Below are 13,698 nucleotides of genomic sequence, written 5' to 3' on the forward strand. Positions count from 1 at the left end.
ACCTGATATTTATTCTGTAGGTCCATATGGTTAAAAGATACCCTACTTATATAGGTTTGATTTTGTCGTACTTCTGGAAAAAATCCTAACTTCATACAGGAAAATTAATACATTTAAAATTGTCATATTCTGACCCCTATAACTTTTTAATTTTTCCGTGTATGGGGCGGTATGAGGGCTCTTTTTATTGCGCCGTGATCTGAAGTTTTTAGCGGTACCATTTTTGCATTGATAGGACTTATTGATCGTTGATTCATTTTTTCATGATATAAAAAGTGACCAAAAATGCACTATTTTGGACTTTGGAATTTTTTTGCGCGCACACCTTTGACCGTGGGTTTAATTAACGATATATTTTTATAATTTGGACATTTCCGCACACGGAGATACCATATATGTTTATTTTTATTTACACTGTGTTTTTTTTTTTTATGGGAAAAGGGGGGTGATTCAAACTTTTAATAGGGAAGGGGTTAAATGATATTAATTCACTTTTTTTCACTTTTTTTTGTAGTGTTATAGCTCCCATAGAGACCTATAACACTGTACACACTGATCTCTTATACTGATCATTGTTATCCCATAGGGACCTATAACACTGTACACACTGATCTCTTATACTGATCATTGTTATCCCATAGGGACCTATAACACTGCACACACTGATCATTGTTATCCCATAGGGACCTATAACACTGCACACACTGATCTTTATCATTGATCACTGGTTTCTCATAAGAAACCAGTGATCGATGATTCTGCCGCTTGACTGCTCATGCCTGGATCTCAGGCATTGAGCAGTCATTCGGTGATCGGACAGAGAGGAGGCAGGTAGGGACCCTCCTGCTGTCCTGTAAGCTGTTCGGGATGCCGCGATTTCGTCGCGGCTATCCCGAACAGCCCACTGAGCTAACCGGCATGGTTTCAGTTTCACTTTAGACGCGGCATTCAACTTTGAACGCCGCGTCTAAAGGGTTAATAGCGTGCGGCACAGCGATCAATGCCGCGCGCTATTAGCCACGGGTCCCGTCCGTTGTTAGACCCACCGTGGCCCCGCGTTATAGATCGGGAGCGGACACATGACGTTCCAGTACGTCATGTGTCCTTAAGGGGTTAAAGGGGTATTCCATTATTTTCAATAATGCACTTAATTATACTGTCTGTACCTCTGTGTGGTTTTAATTTTTCCATCTGTGATTAATTACTTAATTAGTAGAATATGCATCATTACAAGTGCCACACACAGTGTAATAATATTTAAATTCCCCATAGACTACTCTTACATTAAAGGGGTACTCTAGTGAAAGGCAGTAAGGAAAAATATTAACTGAACTCTCCAGGGCATGGTTATACAAACTAATATGTTTTCTCTCTATGGTATACTACCCCTTTAACCCATAAAGGACAGTAGGACACAGTCCATGTGATCATATATGAAATTTAAATTGCCTAACTGCTGCAGATGTCATGATCTGTATTGAATGATCATGGTATCTGGTACCCAGAATGAATGCCCAATTGCAGCAAGGGGTTAAACCCTCAGTGAAGGACGGGTTTAACCCCTTGCTGCAACTGGACATTAATTCTGCATTTGCAGCTCCTGAGGTATGATGCACGCTCACCACTCAGTAGGTGGGTACTTTCTGCCTGGCACTTTTCTGTTTAGTTTCTGTTTAATTTCCTTGCACCAGTTGATTTTAAATAAAAAAGGTTTTCACCAGAGTACCCCTTTAACTCCTCTGCTGCATGCTTGAGATCCTGGATGGAGCAACAGAGCATAGATAACACTGATCAATATGCTATGCTACCTAAGTTATCACCCTTTTCACATTAGGTGGAATTAAATATAATTATATATATGTAATAAATCCAGCTGTTGAAAAACTACAACTCCCAGCATGCCAACGGCTGTCTCCGGGCATGCTGGGACATCTGGAGGCACCCTGGTTGGGAAACACACACACATATTTATTATTTATATATATATATACACATATAACATTTACATATAGTACTCACCTTTTGCGGATACATTCGACTGATCGGTCCTTTGCTCCAACATGGACCACAGCGTCTCTGACCCGCTTCCAGGCCGCAAATTTCTCCTCACTGCCCACGGTGGTGGTGAACAGTGTGGCTTTATGTCTGGTGACAGCCGCCACCAGAGCTAGATTTTCATCTGTGGTGAACCTGGGGCCACGATTCTTTTTGGCAACAGGTGCCGACTCCTCCCCTCCACTTTCCGAACTTGGTGATGGGGACACTGACCACCCAAGTCCGTGTTGTCTACTAGTGGTGCCACTGGCAGTGCCACTGCTAATGTTGCCCTGATAAAGGCGCCTCCTTCTCCTCTCTCCTCTTCCACCAACATTCACACTGACACCTGCACTCTCACTCACTCTCATACTCTCACCTTCCTCTCTCCCAGCCACACTTTCATGCTCTCCTCCAGACATTTTTATTCACTCAGTATCACAGTATAACAGCTCACAACAACCAACACAATACTGCATGCAGCTCAGCCCAGGTGGAAGTGGAAGTTGCTGGAACGAATTCGATTTTTTTTGTAATTTCAATAAACTTTATTGACAAAATTGCGGATGTATTCGTTATGCAATAACGAATGTATCCGAATAACGAATGTAGCCGAATAACGCATGTAGCAGAATAACGAATGTATCCAAATAACGAATGTATCCGAATAACGAATGTATAACGACTGCAGCCAACTAACGAATGTATCCGAATAACAAAAGCACCCGATAACAAAAGAGATGACGAATATATCAGAATACCGAACAAATGATAATGAATCCTATAACAAAAGTCCATTATAACAAATGCCTATGAAAACTAATGTTTCTGTTGACGAATGAATCCGATAACGAATGCATTCGAAAATTTTGACCGCCATTTTAGATAATAACGAATCTGTCCGAAAATGTCATCGGAAAATGGCTGCCGAACCGAAAACATACGAATAGGTGTAAAAAGAAACGAAAAGAAACGAAAATTTTTGATGTGCACATGTCTATCATGTAATCTTCATACTACTTAGCTGACACATAGTAACAAACCTCCTCCACATGTTATTGACTTACTACTGGGGTGACACACTGTAACAAACCTCCTCATAATGTAATCTTCTTACTACTGGGGTGACACACTGTAACAAACCTTCTCCCCATGAAATATCCTTACTAATATGGTGACACACTGTAAAAAAAACCTCCTCCTCATGTAATCTCCCTTACCACTGGGGTGACACACTGTAGCAAACCTCCTCCTCATGGTATTAACTTACTACTGGGGTGACACACTGTAACAAATCTCCTCATCATGTAATCTCCTTTCTATCGGGGTGACAATCTGTAATAAACCTCCTCCTCTTGGAATCTCCTAACTGTTGGGGTGACAAACTGTAACAAACCTCCTCATTAGTTCTCCTAACTACTGGGGTGACACACTGTAACAAACCTCCTCATCATCTAATCTCCCTACTACTGGGGTGACACACTGTAACAAACCTCATCCTCATGTTATTAACTTACTACTGTGGTGACACACTGTAACAAACCACATCCTCATGTAATCTGCTTTCTACTGGGGTGAAACACTGTAACAAACCTCATCCTCATGTAAACTCCTTATGACTGGGATGACACACTGTAATAAAACCCATCCTCATATTATTAACTTACAACTGGGGTGATACACTGTAACAAACCCCCTACCTATGTAATCTTCTTACTACTGGGGTGACACACTGTAACAAACCCCCTCATCATGTAATCTCCTCACTACTGGGGTGACACACTGTAACAAACCCCCTCGCATATAATCTTGTTACGACTGGGGTGACACACTGTAACAAACCTTCTCCTCATGTAATCTCCTTACTACTGGGGTGACACACGGCAACAAACCTTCTCCTCATGTAATCTCCTTACTAATGGGGTGACACACTGTAAAAAACCTCATCCTTATGTAATCTTCTTACTACTGGGCTGACACACTGTAACAAACCCCCTCCACATGTTATTGACTTACTACTGGGGTGACACACTGCAACAAACCTCCTCCCCATGTAATCTTCTTACTACTCGGGTGACACACTGTAACAAACCTCCTCCACATGTTATTAACTTACTACATGGGTGACACACTGTAACAAACCTTCTCCTTATGTAATCTCCTTTCTACTGGGGTGACACACTGTAACAAACCTCCTCATGTTATTAACTTATTACTGGGGTGACGCGCTGTAACAAACCTCCTCATCATGTAATCTCCTTACTACTGGGTTTACACACTGTAACAAACCTCCTACTCATATCATCTCCTTACTACTGGGGGTGACACACTGCAACATAACTTCTCCTCATGTAATCTCGTTTCTTCTGGGGTGACCCACTGTAACAAACCCCATCTTCATGTTATTAACTTAATACTGGGGTGACACACAGTAACAAACTTGCTCACCATGTAATCTCCTTACTACTGGGGTGACACACTGTAACAAACCTCCCCCTCATTTTTTCTTCTAACTACTGGGGTGACACACTCTAACAAACCTCATCCTCATGTAATCTCCCTTACTACTGGGGTGACACACTGTAACAAACCTCCTCCTCATATAATCTCCTTATTACTGGGGTGACACACTGTAACAAACCCCCTCCTCATGTAATTCCCTTACTCCTGGGGTGACACACTGTAACACACCTCTTCCTCATGTAATCTCCTTACTACTGGGGTGACACACTGTAACAAACCCCCTCCTTATGTAATCCCCTTACTACTGGGGTGACACACTTTAACAAACCCCATCCTCATGTTATTAATTTACTGCTGGGGTGACACACAGTAACAAACCTCCTCCTCATGTAATCGTCTTACTACTGGGGTGACACACTGTAAAAAACCTCCAGCTCATGAAATCTTCTTGCTACTGGGGTGACACACTGTAAAAAACCTCCCCCCAATATAATCTCCTTACTACTGGGGTGACACACTGTAACAAACCCAATCCTCATGTAATCTCCTTACTACTGGGGTGACACACTGTAATTTACCTTCTCCTGATGTAATCTCCTTTCTACTGGGGTGACACACTGTAACAAACATTTTCATGATGTAATCTCATTATTACTGGGGTGACACACTGTAACAAACCTCATCATGTAATCTCCTTTCTACTGGGGTGACTCACTGTAACAAACCTCCTCCTCATGTAATCTAATTACTACTGGGGTGACACACCATAACAAACCACATCCTCATGTAATCTCCTTATTACTGGGATGACACACTGAAACAAACCTTCTCCTCATATAATCTCCTTTCTACTGGGGTGACACACTGTAACAAACTTCTCATGTAATCTCCTTAGTACTGGGATGACACACTGTAACAAACCACATCCTCATGTAATCTGCTTTCTACTGGGGGAAACACTGTAACAAACCTCATCCTCATGTAAGCTCCTTAAGACTAGGATGTAAGCTCCTTATGACTAGGATGACACACTGTAATAAAACCTCCTCCTCATATAATCTCCTTATTACTGGGGTGACACACTGTAACAAACTCTATCCTCATATTATTAACTTACTACTGGGATGACACACTGCAACAAACCCCCTCCTCATGTAATCTCGTTTCTTCTGGGGTGACCCACTGTAACAAACCCCATCTTCATGTTATTAACTTAATACTGGGGTGACACACAGTAACAAACTTGCTCACCATGTAATCTCCTTACTACTGGGGTGACACACTGTAACAAACCTCCCCCTCATTTTTTCTTCTAACTACTGGGGTGACACACTCTAACAAACCTCATCCTCATGTAATCTCCCTTACTACTGGGGTGACACACTGTAACAAACCTCCTCCTCATATAATCTCCTTATTACTGGGGTGACACACTGTAACAAACCCCCTCCTCATGTAATTCCCTTACTCCTGGGGTGACACACTGTAACACACCTCTTCCTCATGTAATCTCCTTACTACTGGGGTGACACACTGTAACAAACCCCCTCCTTATGTAATCCCCTTACTACTGGGGTGACACACTTTAACAAACCCCATCCTCATGTTATTAATTTACTGCTGGGGTGACACACAGTAACAAACCTCCTCCTCATGTAATCGTCTTACTACTGGGGTGACACACTGTAAAAAACCTCCAGCTCATGAAATCTTCTTGCTACTGGGGTGACACACTGTAAAAAACCTCCCCCCAATATAATCTCCTTACTACTGGGGTGACACACTGTAACAAACCCAATCCTCATGTAATCTCCTTACTACTGGGGTGACACACTGTAAATTACCTTCTCCTGATGTAATCTCCTTTCTACTGGGGTGACACACTGTAACAAACATTTTCATGATGTAATCTCATTATTACTGGGGTGACACACTGTAACAAACCTCCTCATCATGTAATCTCCTTTCTACTGGGGTGACTCACTGTAACAAACCTCCTCCTCATGTAATCTAATTACTACTGGGGTGACACACCATAACAAACCACATCCTCATGTAATCTCCTTATTACTGGGATGACACACTGAAACAAACCTTCTCCTCATATAATCTCCTTTCTACTGGGGTGACACACTGTAACAAACTTCTCATGTAATCTCCTTAGTACTGGGATGACACACTGTAACAAACCACATCCTCATGTAATCTGCTTTCTACTGGGGGAAACACTGTAACAAACCTCATCCTCATATAAGCTTCTTATGACTAGGATGTAAGCTCCTTATGACTAGGATGACACACTGTAATAAAACCTCCTCCTCATATAATCTCCTTATTACTGGGGTGACACACTGTAACAAACTCTATCCTCATATTATTAACTTACTACTGGGATGACACACTGCAACAAACCCCCTCCTCATGTAACTCCCTTACTCCTGGGGTGACACACTGTAACACACCTCTTCCTCATGTAATCTCCTTACTACTGGGTGACACACTGTAACAAACCTCCTCATAATGCAATCTCCTTTCAACTGGAGTGACACACTGTAACAAACCTCCTCCTCGTGTAATCTCCTTACTACTGGGGTGACACACTGTAACAAATCTCCTCCTCATGTAATCTCCTTACTACTGGGGTGACTCAATGTAACAAACCTCCTCCTCAAGTAATCTCCTTACTACTGGAGTGAAACACTGTAACAAACCCCCTCTTCATGTAATCTCCTTACTACTGGGGTGACACACTTTAACAAACCCCATCCTCATGTTATTAATTTACTGCTGGGGTGACACACAGTAACAAACCTCCTCCTCATGTAATCTTCTTACTATTGGGGAGACACACTGTAAAAAAAAAAAAACCCTTCTCATGTAATCTTCTTACTACTGGGGTGACACACTGTAACAAACCTCCAGCTCATGAAATCTTCTTGCTACTGGGGTGACACACTGTAAAAAAACCTCCCCCCATATATTATCCTTACTACTGAGGTGACACACTGTAACAAAGCTCCTCCTCGTGTTATTAACTTTCTACTGGGGTGACACACTGTAAGAAACATTCTCATCATGTAATCTCATTACTACTGGTGTGACACACTGTAACAAGCCTCCTCATCATGTAATCTCCTTTCTACTGGGGTGACACACTGTAACAAACTTCCTCCTCATGTAGTCTCCTTACTACTGGGGTGACACACTGTAACAAACCCCATCCTCATGTAATCTCCTTATTACTGGGATGACACACTGTAACAAACCTTCTCCTCATATAATCTCCTTTCTACTGGGGTGACACACTGTAACAAACCTCCTCATGATATTAACTTACTACTGGGGTGACACACTGTAACAAAACTTCTCCTCATAAAATCTCCTTTCTACTGGGCTAACTCACTGTAACAAACCCTTTCCTGATGTAATCTCCTTACTACTGGGGTGACACACTGTAACAAACCTTCTCCTTATTTAATCTCCTTAATACTGGGGTGACACACTGTAACAAACCTCCTACTCATGTAATCTACTTACTACTGGGGTGACACACTGTAAAAAACCTCCTGCCCATGTATCCTTTTTACTACTGGTGTGACTCACTGTAACAAACCTCCTCCTCATGTAATCTCCTTACTACTGGGGTGACACACTGTAACAAGCCTCCTACTCATGTAATCTCCTTACTACTGGGGTGACACACTGTAAATAACCTCCTGCCCATGTATCCTTTTTACTACTGGTGTGACTCACTGTAACAAACCTCCTCCTCATGTCATCTCCTTACTACTGGGGTAACACACTATAACAAACCTTCTGCTCATGTAATCTCCTTACTACTAGGGTGACCCACTGTAACCAACCTCCTCCACATGTAATCGTATTACTACTGGGGTGACACACTGTAACAAACCTCCTCCACATGTTATTAATTTACTACTGGGATGACACACTGTAACAAACCTTCTCCTCATATAATCTCCTTTCTACTGGGGTGACACACTGTAACAAACCTCCTCATGATATTAACTTACTACTGGGGTGACACACTGTAACAAAACTTCTCCTCATAAAATCTCCTTTCTACTGGGCTAACTCACTGTAACAAACCCTTTCCTGATGTAATCTCCTTACTACTGGGGTGACACACTGTAACAAACCTTCTCCTTATTTAATCTCCTTAATACTGGGGTGACACACTGTAACAAACCTCCTACTCATGTAATCTACTTACTACTGGGGTGACACACTGTAAAAAACCTCCTGCCCATGTATCCTTTTTACTACTGGTGTGACTCACTGTAACAAACCTCCTCCTCATGTAATCTCCTTACTACTGGGGTGACACACTGTAACAAGCCTCCTACTCATGTAATCTCCTTACTACTGGGGTGACACACTGTAAATAACCTCCTGCCCATGTATCCTTTTTACTACTGGTGTGACTCACTGTAACAAACCTCCTCCTCATGTCATCTCCTTACTACTGGGGTAACACACTATAACAAACCTTCTGCTCATGTAATCTCCTTACTACTAGGGTGACCCACTGTAACCAACCTCCTCCACATGTAATCGTATTACTACTGGGGTGACACACTGTAACAAACCTCCTCCACATGTTATTAATTTACTACTGGGGTGACACACTGTAACAAAACTTCTCCTCATGTAATCTCCTTTCTACTGGGGTGACCCACTGTAACAAACCCCATCTTCATGTTATTAACTTACTACTTGGGTGACACACTGTATCAAACCTTCACCCCATGTAATCTCCTTACTACTGGGGTGACACACTGTAACAAACCTCCTCCTCAATTTGTCTCCTAACTACTGGGGTGACACACTCTAACAAGCCTCATCCTCATGTAATCTCCCATACTACTGGGGTGACACACTGTAACAAACCCCAACCTCATATTATTAACTTACTACTGGGGTGACACACTGTAACAACCCCCCTCCTCATATAATCTTCTTACTACTGGGGTGACACACTGTAACAAAACCCATCCACTATTATTAACTTACTACTGGGGTGACACACTGTAACCCACTGCCTCCTCATGTAATCTCTTTACTACTGAGGTGACACAGTATAACAAACCTCCCCCTCATTTAATCCCCTTACTACTGCGGTGACACACTGTAACAAACCTTCTCCTCATGTAATGTCCTTACTACTGGGGCGACACACTGTAACAAACCTCCTCCTCATGTATACATCTTACTACTGGGGTGAAACAATGTAACAAACCTCCTGCCCATGTTATTAACTTACTACTGGAGTAACGCACTGTAACAACCCCCTCCTCCTCTAATCTACTTTATTCTGGGGTCACACACTGTAACAAACCTCCTCCTCCTCGTGTAATCTCATAACTACTGGGGTGACACACTGTTACAAACCTCCTCATCATGTAATCTCCTTACTACTGGGGTGACACAATGTAACAAATCTCCTCATCATGTAATCCCCGAAATTAAAAATGTCAAATTCCTAGTTGTAGGCCAGGGGGAGGTGTGGGTCCATGTGCCCAGGAAGGTCAACCTTACCTGGGCAAGTCCTCCTGAAGGGTCCCCTGACTGACTTCCATACCTGACAATAATTGAAAAACTGAGAACCGGTATGAGATCGGATATGAAAGCTGAATCCAGGTCACAGTTCCACGAGCTGGGCATGTCCGAGTGGTACGCGTTCATAAAACTGTATCGCAGCATCACGAGTAAGTACCTTAGAACGGCCGCCTGCCTCAGAATAGTAGGAGAGCAAGCCGTCCGGCTGTTTTCTCAGGGTACGCCAGGGCCGAGCGCGGGCTCCCCTGGGGTCGAACCTCTGGTTTCTCCCTTGGTATTTTCCAAGGGGATCGGGATGGTTCATGTACCCGAACGGGGGCAGGGCAGTCCCTGGGTGAATCCTCTGGAAGGGTCCCCTGAAAGGCTTCCATGCCTGTAGACTTTTGACATGCAGAGAACCAGAGACTCTATAAGGGCGGGAGGCATGAGTCCCTGTACACAGGCAGGGCATGCCGTCCTTGGGCACAGGATCGGTGATGCGGACCCCCCGGTGGCGGGGAGCAGAAGCGTCGGGCGAGTTGGCAAACATTGGCGGGCAGTCCACCAAGGCACCCCGGCCCTCCGTAGGTGAAAAGAAAAATTACAAAGTCCAGGTTGTTGGCCAGGGGGAGATGCGAGTCCAAATGCCCAGGTGGGTCAACAGAACACAGGCAAGGCCTCTGGAAGGGTCTTCCATGCCTGTAGACTTTTGACACGCAGAGAACCAGAGAGGCTATAAGGGCGGGAGGCGCGGGTCCCTGTACCCAGGCAGGGCGCGCCGTCCTTGGGCACAGGATCGGTGACGCGGACCCCCCGGCGGCGGGGAGCAGAAGCGTTAGGCTAGTAATAATACATCGGCGGGCGGTCTGCCGAGGAAGTTCGTCCCCAGGGGAGCCTGCACTCAGCCACTCTCTCAGGGTACGCCAGGGAGGAATGCAGGCTTCCCTGGGGACGAACCTTCCTGTTTCTCCCTTGGTATTTTCCAGAGGGATTGGGCTGGTTCACTTACCCTACCCGGGGCTGGGCTGTCTCAGGGGTGAAGCCTCCGAAAGGGTCCCCTGACAGGATTCCATGCCTGTAGACTTTTGACACGCAGAGAACCAGAGAGGCTATGAGGGCGGGAGGCGCGGGTCCCTGTACCCAGACAGGGCGTGCCGTCTTTGGGCAAATTATCGGTGACGCGGACATCCCAGCAGCGGGGAGCAGAAGAGTCGTGCGAGTAAACAAACATCGGCGGGCGGTCCGATGAGATGCCCCGGCCCTAGGGAGGCAAAATTAAATATTTCAAAGTCCAGGTTGTCGGCCAGGGCGAGGTGCGGGTCCCTGTGCCCAAGAGGGTCAACAGAACACATGCAATGCCTCTGGAAGGGTCTTCCATGCCTGTAGACTTTTGACGAGCAAAGAACCAGAGAGGCTATAAGGGCGGGAGGCGCGGGTGACACGGACCCCCCCGGCGACGGGGAGCAGAAGCGTCGGCGGAGTAAGAATACATCGGAGGGCAGTCCGCCAAGGAGGTTCGCCCCCCCCCAAGGGAGTCCGCACTCTGCCGCTCTCTGTGTACGCCAGGGCCGAGCGCGGGCTCCCCTGGGGACGAACCTTCCGGTTTCTCCCTTGGTATTTTCCAGGGGGATTGGGCTGGTCCCCAGGTGAAGCCTCCGGAACGGTTCCCTGACAGGCTTCCATGCCTGTAGACCTTTTACACGCAGAGAACCAGAGAGGCTATAAGGGCGGGAGGTGCGGGTCCCTGTACCCAGCAGGGCACGCCGTCCTTGGGCACAGGACCGGTGACGCGAGCACCCCGCAGTGGGGAGCAGAAGCGTTGGGCGAGTCAACAAACATCGGCGTGCGGTCCGCTGAGGCCCCTCAGCCCTCCAGAGGCGATATGAAAAATTACAAAGTCCAGGTTGTCGGCCAGGGGGAGATGCGAGTCCCTATGCCAAGGATGGTCAACCGAACATGGCAAGGCCTCTGGAAGGATCTTCCATGCCTGTAGACTTTTAATATGCAGAGAACAAGAGAGGCTATAAGGGCGGGAAGTGCGGGTCCCTGTACCCAGGCAGGGCGCTCCGTCCTTGGGCACAGGAACGGTGACGCGGACATCCCAGCAGCGGAGAGCAGAAGCCTCGGGTGAGTCAAAAAACATTGGCATGCGTTCCGCTGAAGCGCCTCGGCTCTCCAGAGGTGAAATGAAAGATTACAAACTCCAGGTTGTCGGCCAGGGGGAGATGCGAGTCCCTATGCCCAGGATGGTCAACCAAACATGGCAAGGTCTATGGAAGGATCTACCATGCCTGTAGACTTTTGACACGCAGAGAACAAGAGAGGCTATAAGGGGGGAGGCGGAGGTCCCTGTACCCAGACAGGGCGCGCCGTCCTTTGGCATAGGATCGGTGATGCGGACCCCCCAGCATCATGGAGCAGAAGCTTTGGCCGAGTCGGCAAACATCGGCGGGCGATCCGTCGAGGAGGTTCATCCCCAGGGGAGCCTGTATTCAGCCGCTCTCTCAGGGTACGCCAGGGGCAAGTGCGGGCTCCTCTGGGGACGAACCTTCAGGTTTCTCCCTTGGTATTTTCCAGGGGGAATGGGCTGGTTCATGTACACGACCCGGGGCTGGGCAGTCCATGGGCGAAGCCTCTTAAACAGTCCCCTGACAGGCTTCCATGCCTGTAAAACTTTGACACTTAGAGAACCAGAGAGGCTATAAGGGCGGGAGGCGCGGTTCCCTGTACCCAGGTAGGGAGCGCTGTCCTTGGGCACAGGATCGGTGACGTGGACCCCCCGGCAGCGGAGAGCGGAAGCATCGGGCGAGTAAGAATACATCGGCGTGCGGTCCACCGAGGAGGTTTGTCCCCAGGGTAGCCCGTACTCAGCCGCTCTCTCAGGTGCCCAAGTACAGCGCTCCCTAGTTGGGTACAGGGAACCGCGCGTGCTCCCCTGGGGACGAACTTTCCGGTTTCTCCCTTGGTATTTTTTACCAGAAAACTCCTTTAATAGCACAGTGTTATACAGCACTGCACGGGAATTTAAGAATAAGCAGCCTATTTTTTTGGTGTGGGTCCGACTGCTGAGACCCCCACCGATCATCTCAGTTGAAGTGGTTCTCCAGCTGTTGGAAAGCTAAAACTCCCATCATGTCTGGAAAGCCGCAGGCATTATGGGAGTTTTAGTTTTGTAACAGCTGGAGAGACACAGATTGGACACAGTTTTACCCATCATCACTGCAGAACTTACAAGTGACTACAGCCCTGATGGGACAGTCAGGAGAACACACAATGATATCAGTGACCTGAGTGACGTCTTCTCACTTGAGTGATATTTTCTCTGTTATCTTTTCTTCTTCATCTGGTCCAGAGACCAGGTCTTCCTCCAGCTCCATCTTTTCTGCAGAGTCTGACATCCAGACATCATTGGCTCCTCACATTGTCAGCAGATCCTCATCCTCTGCATGAAGACAGTCATCATTATAACCTTGCCAGAAAGTGAACTTTAAATAAAATACTGCCCCACACCGTACCCTGAATATAAAACTGCTATACACTGTACCCACTAAATATAATCCTGCCCCATACTGTACCCTGAATATAATACTGCTATACACTATACCCACTAAATATAATACTGCCACACACTGTACCCTGAAT

The 13,698-nt window shown here is 46.1% G+C and overlaps 1 long non-coding RNA gene across 3 annotated transcripts in view; it reads right to left on the reverse strand.

The window, feature by feature from the left end:
* Nucleotides 1-13,493, reverse strand: part of LOC130290343 (uncharacterized) — a 16,647-nt gene extending 3,154 nt beyond the window's left edge. The window contains exon 1 of one of the 3 annotated variants that reach the window (XR_008847577.1): nucleotides 13,363-13,493. This is a non-coding gene — a long non-coding RNA (uncharacterized LOC130290343). Of the gene's footprint in view, nucleotides 1-2,019; nucleotides 2,559-13,343 lie in introns of those variants that run through there. The other 2 variants (XR_008847575.1, XR_008847576.1) reach the window with 2 other exon arrangements.
* Between the last annotated feature and the right edge of the window lie 205 nt (nucleotides 13,494-13,698).

Source organism: Hyla sarda, chromosome 9 (assembly GCF_029499605.1).
Source record: "Hyla sarda isolate aHylSar1 chromosome 9, aHylSar1.hap1, whole genome shotgun sequence".
Taxonomy (NCBI): domain Eukaryota; kingdom Metazoa; phylum Chordata; class Amphibia; order Anura; family Hylidae; genus Hyla; species Hyla sarda.